At 43.0% G+C, this 6518-nt stretch overlaps 1 long non-coding RNA gene across 3 annotated transcripts; it reads right to left on the bottom strand.

The window, feature by feature from the left end:
• Positions 1-847: 847 nt before the first annotated feature.
• Positions 848-6512, bottom strand: LOC103482235 (uncharacterized). 3 transcript variants are annotated; one of them, XR_001775997.1, is made up of 3 exons: positions 4675-6512; positions 3145-4604; positions 848-3029 (listed from the first exon to the last, which is right to left on the bottom strand). It is a non-coding gene; the product is annotated as an uncharacterized LOC103482235 (long non-coding RNA). The 3 variants fall into 3 exon arrangements; XR_001775996.1 differs by having other exon boundaries at positions 3145-4910; positions 4948-6512; XR_536419.2 differs by having other exon boundaries at positions 3145-6512.
• Between the last annotated feature and the right edge of the window lie 6 nt (positions 6513-6518).

Here is a 6518-nt window from a genome sequence, read left to right as displayed (position 1 = left end):
CCATTGTTCTTTTCTTGGTTCAGTCGGGGTCGTCATCCACTTTCACCCTTCAGAGATGAGAGTCAATGCTTTGCTGATAAATGTCACAACAAAGACAGCCTCGCGCAGTTTTTGTGATTGTGGAGCAGAGTGGGATGACTGGTTCACGTAGCAACCGAAAGAAATCCTGAATGAAAAGGAGCAGAGAGTAAAAACTTCTATCTGCTCCATATTCACAAAACAAGAATATTATCTATTTAACTCAGATACATTTCAAATGCACAAAAAATGTAACAAACATCAACGTGTTCGATGCCATGTCGCTTCATTAGGATGATTTTTAAATTTCACTTAAATGCAGAAAGAAGTTTAGACGGTTTTGTTTCACTGTGGAGATGGTTCTACAAACAGACGGTGTTAAATGAAATGTGACTTTAGAAAGGTCACACTAATCTAAAAACTGAAGAGCTGAAAATGTGTGTGTGTGTGTGTGTGTGTGTGCGTGTGTGTGCGTGTGTGTGCGTGTGTGTGTGTGCGTGCGCCAGAAAAGACATTAATTACGACAGAAAACACCTTTTACCTTCAGGATTCCCAGGAGAATCCTGAAGAGTAAATACAATTTGCACATCAATAACAGATTTAGGTTCTTAAATTAAACCATGACTAAATTGTTTTTTTTTTGAGAATTCCCATGATTAAGCAAAACTTACTTTGTATTTATTTATTAAACAGAAACTAAAATCAAATAACATCCCATTTTTATTAGCTATGAAAGCTAATGCTAGATATTTGCAAGCATGCCTGAATGTTGGAGTTATTAGGTAGTTAATAAGTGTCACTAGCGCCAATGGAGGGAAAATTACACCAGTCATGTTGCTCAGATGTTTATTTATCATCACCAAGTAACAACAGTTTTATCAAACACATTTTACAGGAAGGCAGATGAAACGGTACAAGAAGATATAAATCTGATCATTGGATGGAAAATCCAGTCTTTAGCAAAATATATATTTTTTTAAAAATCCATTCATATAAATTAACAATAAAATACAATTCACGGTCATCACTTTCATTGCTTTTTCAATGCAATAATTTATACATTACAAAACACACATTTTCATTTCTCTCAGCGTGGTTAAGAGCAGAGTTTGTGCTGGAGAGTGTTACAGTACTGGGGTCATAGCTGTGAAGCCCATTTGCTTATACATCTGGTGTTCCTGTTGCTGCCTTTGAACTCCCCTTGACCTTTTTCTGCCTCCGTCACCAGCACGCGGCCGTTGTGAGAGGCGTGAGCAGCCCAGAGGCTCAAAGCTGCAAACTGAAAGGCGAGCCGTGGATCCAGTTCTCCCAGCGCCTGGATCAGCTGGCTGAAAAACACCCGCCGGAGGTGGAGGCCAACGTCCCAAGTGCATAAACAAACAGAGCCTGAGGTTTGGTGTGATTAATTACAAACTACTTCCATGTATACACAAACTAATATAACCAAAAGATTCGTTTCTTTGACGTTTCTTTGTTAAAAACGCCTACGTAGCCGTGAACGTCTGGTTAAACATTCAATGTTGAAAAAAAAAAAAAAAAGAAGTAATTGTGCAGTTTTGTTCTCTTTCAAAGTCCTTCATCACGGCAGTCAGACCACTGTAAATACAAAATATTCATTTTCAGGCACCTCCAAGACATCCTTAAAGCTTAAAATCAGGTGCAACTGCAATAAGCACGTTCTCAGAAACGGATTCTTTCCACTGGGTGACGGAGACGATTTTAATGCAACACAGTTAGACGAGACAGTTTTAATCAAAACCGACACAAGATACACACAGGCAGCCATAATAAATGCTTTAAACACTTGGCTGACAAAGAAATAATACTGTGCAGGACAGAAAGAGGCCATGGAAGAGAAAGTTACATTTTTAAGCCTGTCCTCAGGCTTCTTGTAAACAGCAATTTAAATGTAATGCCGAACATCTGGGGAGGCTGCGGATCAAAAGGCAGAGAGGGAGCGGCGCTTGGCTTTTTGAGTTAATTTCTTTACTCTGCACCATCCTGTTCTTTGCAACAACAAAAAAGAAAAAAAAGGGGAAAAGCTACGACGCTTCACAAGGCAGACTGATAACGTAAAATAAAAACATCCCTTTTGGGTCGCTGCGGTTTTTTGCTCGTCCTTATCGGCCTGGCCACGTGGACGATTAGCGGCTTTGGGTCCAGCTGAGAACTTGTGCACGTTTCGGAGGATACACGGCTCAGTAAGAGAAAAAGTTTTCAGCGGCTGATGGAATTCAAGGTTAAGAGGTGGACGACATGGACAAAGCTCTTCGCTTCGAAACGTGTTGAGCAGTCACAAAGCAGAGCTCTGTTTACAGCCCAAATGGAAACTCCAGTCAAAATAGGATTAGTTCCTGTGCAGATGCATGCTATTTGAGTTCATCAATGCCAATGAGCTCACTCTGTTCTTAAGGCACATAATGTTACAAGGGACAAATCCTGAATAATACCGACTAAGAGCCTGCACTCGCCAAAACATTCCTTCACAAATCTCTCTGATCATATGTTCCATTGCGCACAATCAGTGAGCAAACTGCTGAAAACAAAGGCACTTTGGAAAATATATTTGTAGCAATAAAAAGACTCAAAAAAATAAGTTAACATTACAAAAAATTTGTTTTTCTTTTCTTTTCTTTTTTTTTTTTTTAAAGGAATCCATCATTTGAACAGTTTCAGAAAGACCAAAACATATTTTTTCTTCACAAGCCCACCTTCGTCCTAAAGCACCAGTTCACAGAGAGTTTTTTGGACTCCATCAAGTTTACTGAGAGAAATGTTTCTGCTTTGCATAGGCAAATCGGAGCTAAAACTTTTGCAACAATGGCACTTTAACAGTCTTCACCTCGGCTATATGGGAGGACTTCTGGATGATGCAGCTGGTTGTCCCGGAGACGCTGTCCTTCCCCTGAGCCAAGTTGGTCAAGGCCATGGCGGCGTTGATCTCCTTCCAGTACGTCTCATCTTTGGCCTTCACCTTCTCCTTCTGCGTCGCTGCGACGCCACCGTTGCCCCTGACGACCGGCACAACATGCAAACACGCACAGAGAGAACAAAACACACAGCGTTACAGCTCACGTTCAGCTGGTGATTGGACACAGGTTATCTGGGGAGAGAAGGTCGACTCACTTGTCATGTTGACTTGATCCATGGTCTGTGGCTTCTGAAAGCAGAGAGAGAAAAACTCAGTAGACTCCTCTGGGTCAGAACACCAGGACACTCTAGGAAAAGAGATTTTTAATCTCAAGGAGTTTTTTATCCTGGTTAAATAAAGGTTGATGATGAAGACCTGTATGTTCAGCAGATTAGTGGATATGTGTGTGTGTGTGTGTGTGTGTGGTGTGTGGTTTTTGACTTGTGTTTTGTTCTTCCAGTGGACACCGTGTCCTCAGCAAACATGTGCTGCTCTGGTTTCTGTCTTTATTTAAAATGCTGGAGGAAAAAAACACGTTTTAGCAAGAAGGCTTCAAGCGTAGAGGTGACTGATAGGATGGAGCTGAAAGATGTTTCTTATGACTCATAAAGTCCACGGTGTAATATTTAGTTGGAAAACAAATGGAGCCCGGCCAGCATAATTGAGTTGTCTGAAGAAATYAGATCGAAAAAGACGGAGCGAAACAGATCAGAGAGGGAATGAAAAGGCAGCGAGTGAGTCAGTGGGAGAAAGATGGCCGCCTGCTGGCTCTCCTCCCCCCTCCTCAATGGGACCAATCTCCATCTCATCTGTGAAACATTAGTGAGAAACAGAAAAGTCATTAAACAATGAAAGTAAAGTTGTCTTTATGGCAGCCAGAGTGTTTACTTCAGCTGTTTACTGAGAGTTCTTGGTGTTTTTAGACCTCAACCTGTCTTCTGTCTTGTGTCCAGCCTTCGCTCAGATCTGCCCAGCAGTGAAAATGACAACACAAGCTTGGAGTTTCATGAGGCATTAAAAGACAGCAGAACATCTGGACTTTTTAGCTGTGCAGCCTCAGGCGCTCTCCTTAAGTTCACTAAACATTTAAGAAGTTTGCTCTTTACCAGCTAGAGATGACTGGATGAGCAGAAAATGTTCAAAAGAGGAAAATRATCTGAAAGTTTCCATTTAGTCCAAAGGTATTAAGAGTGTCAGACGTACAGCAGGTCATCCTTTGTTCAGAACAAATCCCTCACAGGGAAACCCCGTCTTCTACAACCTCACTCTGAACATCCTGCATGTCAATCGGTCCCTCCTCCTGAGTAACATTTTCATCTTCACTGCATCTTTTCTTACGAATATAAAAGTCCAACATTGTGAAAGCCAAAACATTAAACTGCTCTGATTTCACAGCTTTATCCTGGTCACCTCTCTTTCTGCTTTAAAAGCCTCCAGAGTTTCCAAACATCCTGATCCACTGATCTCATCTCTGCAGGCTCCACCAGCCTCAGACTCTCCATCTCCTCGCTGCTCTTCTGTCTGCTTCCCATGCAGTCTGAGCCATGATGACAGGACAAGGTCTGAGACRCTCCGGGTTGATACGGCCTGATTAGGAAATGCTCCTCTAGTTTTCTGGTTCATTTTTGGATTCTTCCACAGAGAGGAGCCTGACCTCACTCACCACAGTTCTCTCCTTAGAAGAAGAGAAGGAATGTGTGAGAGGGAGATGAGGACGCGATAACCCAGAGTTACAAACCACTCACTTTTAGTTCAGGTTGTAGTTTGTCAGAGACTTCCAACAATATCCTCACATTCCTGTCTGTCCACAATTCCCTGCTGTGCCGCCTTTTCCTCTGCTGTTGTCCTGCTTTATCTGGGAGTCTCTATTTCACTGACGTTCCCTCGGTCTCCATCCTCTGCACTAAAAGTACAAACCAGTTTCACAGTTTGATGGGATCTGTTCATCCAACTTGGACGAAAAAGTCCAGGTTGGATGAACCTGGACTTTCATCCAGGTTTATCCAACCTGGATGAACCAAAAACTGAAAGCTTGTTTTCTATCTCCAGCTTTCAGTAATTCAGTGTGTGTGAGGCAGCCATTGCTCAGATGATCTGTTCTGATTGGTGGAGAAGGTTCACTAAGCTACCATAAACTCACAGACACCAACTGGTTTCTTTGGTTGCCCAGAATCACAGAATCTGGAGACAGATTCTGTGATTCTCTGCTTACAAAGAGTCTATTTCCAAAGCTTCTTGCCTAAAACATCTGAAAGTCTGATTTTTCCAAACAAAAGCAGCTTCAACGACTCAATAAATCAGCAATAAATCACTGGCCCAGTTTCTGCTTCTTTCCTCCTTTGCTGCTGAACACTCAGTCAGCTCTGCTGCTGCCTCTGGGCCGCTCTGGCAGCACACTTTATGGAGCACCAAAGGGGAAAAGCTGAGATGTCTGCTGGTTTCTGGAATGGAGGTGGAAAATCCAAAATACTGGCTGACTGAACACTGAGGCGAGAGGAGGGAGAGAAGAGAGGAAAAAGATGGAGTTTAATAAAGACGGAGTGATGCTCCACCTGTTCAGAGGTGTGGTGGAGACTGGTTTTGCTCCTATCTTTACCATCTGCTGCTGTCGTTAGCAACTAGCACCAACTAGCAACTAGCATGTCCAGTTTTGTTATGAGTCAACTATAAACCTATAGCTTAACCTGTTTTCACTGTCACTGTTACTGGTGTATTTAAAAAAAACCCTACTTAAAATAAAAAAAACCACTTAGCCTCGTGACTTAACTGTGGGCAACACCGAGCTGATGAGGTTGACAGCCGGTGGAAACAGCTGCAAGGATGCACAGCGCGATCGTCATTCTGTGCAGCACTGATAGTTGTGCATGGCGGCCAGGTGGAGAACAAACAGAGCTGGTGCCATCTCCTACCAGGAGCTTTTATTACAGCTTTCTCTGAAACATTCTTAGGAATGATCAGCTCTTGCTGGTGGCAAATAAAACGCTCACATTAGGGTGGAAAAAAGAAGCAGTAACCACAGGGAAACATTACTCACGTTTGTAAGTGTTTACATGTGGACTAAAGCAGCCTTTTTTGGGTATCTGGAGGCCAAATGACATGTTTGTGCAGGACTTACTGCATCATTATGTTGCCGTTGTTCACATTGGGAGCTCAGCTGTCCTCTGTGTGAGTCCTGACTGGGTTACACCTCTGCTCTCTGGTTGTGAAGGTCTCTTTTCCTCCATCCCGTGGGAACACAGAGGCTACCTATTGTTCTACAGCCGACTCTGCTTTTAAAATGGAAACAGTTTGTGTTTTCCACAGAGTCGGGCAGTGCAGCTCCCTGAGCAGGTGGACAGCTGTGTTCCTCACATCTCAACATCTGATGGTGTGTGTGTGTGTGTGTGGGGGTGGATGTGTGCATGTGTGTGTGTGTGAGCCTCATTGTCCTACAGTCTTGGTGTGCCAATCATTTAAAACCCCTCAGACTGACAGAGCTTTTTATTCATCTCTCTTCCAGCTCCATGTTGGGGAGCTGCCTACATGTAAACTGTGTCTGTGTTGATGTTTGGGAACCTTTCTCTGCAGCTTCACAGACAGCATGAACATG

This window comes from Poecilia reticulata, linkage group LG20, assembly GCF_000633615.1.
Source record: "Poecilia reticulata strain Guanapo linkage group LG20, Guppy_female_1.0+MT, whole genome shotgun sequence".
In the NCBI taxonomy this organism is placed as follows: Eukaryota; Metazoa; Chordata; class Actinopteri; order Cyprinodontiformes; family Poeciliidae; genus Poecilia; species Poecilia reticulata.
The sequence above is the reverse complement of the archived record's forward strand: the minus strand, read 5'-3'. Positions and strand labels throughout refer to the sequence as shown.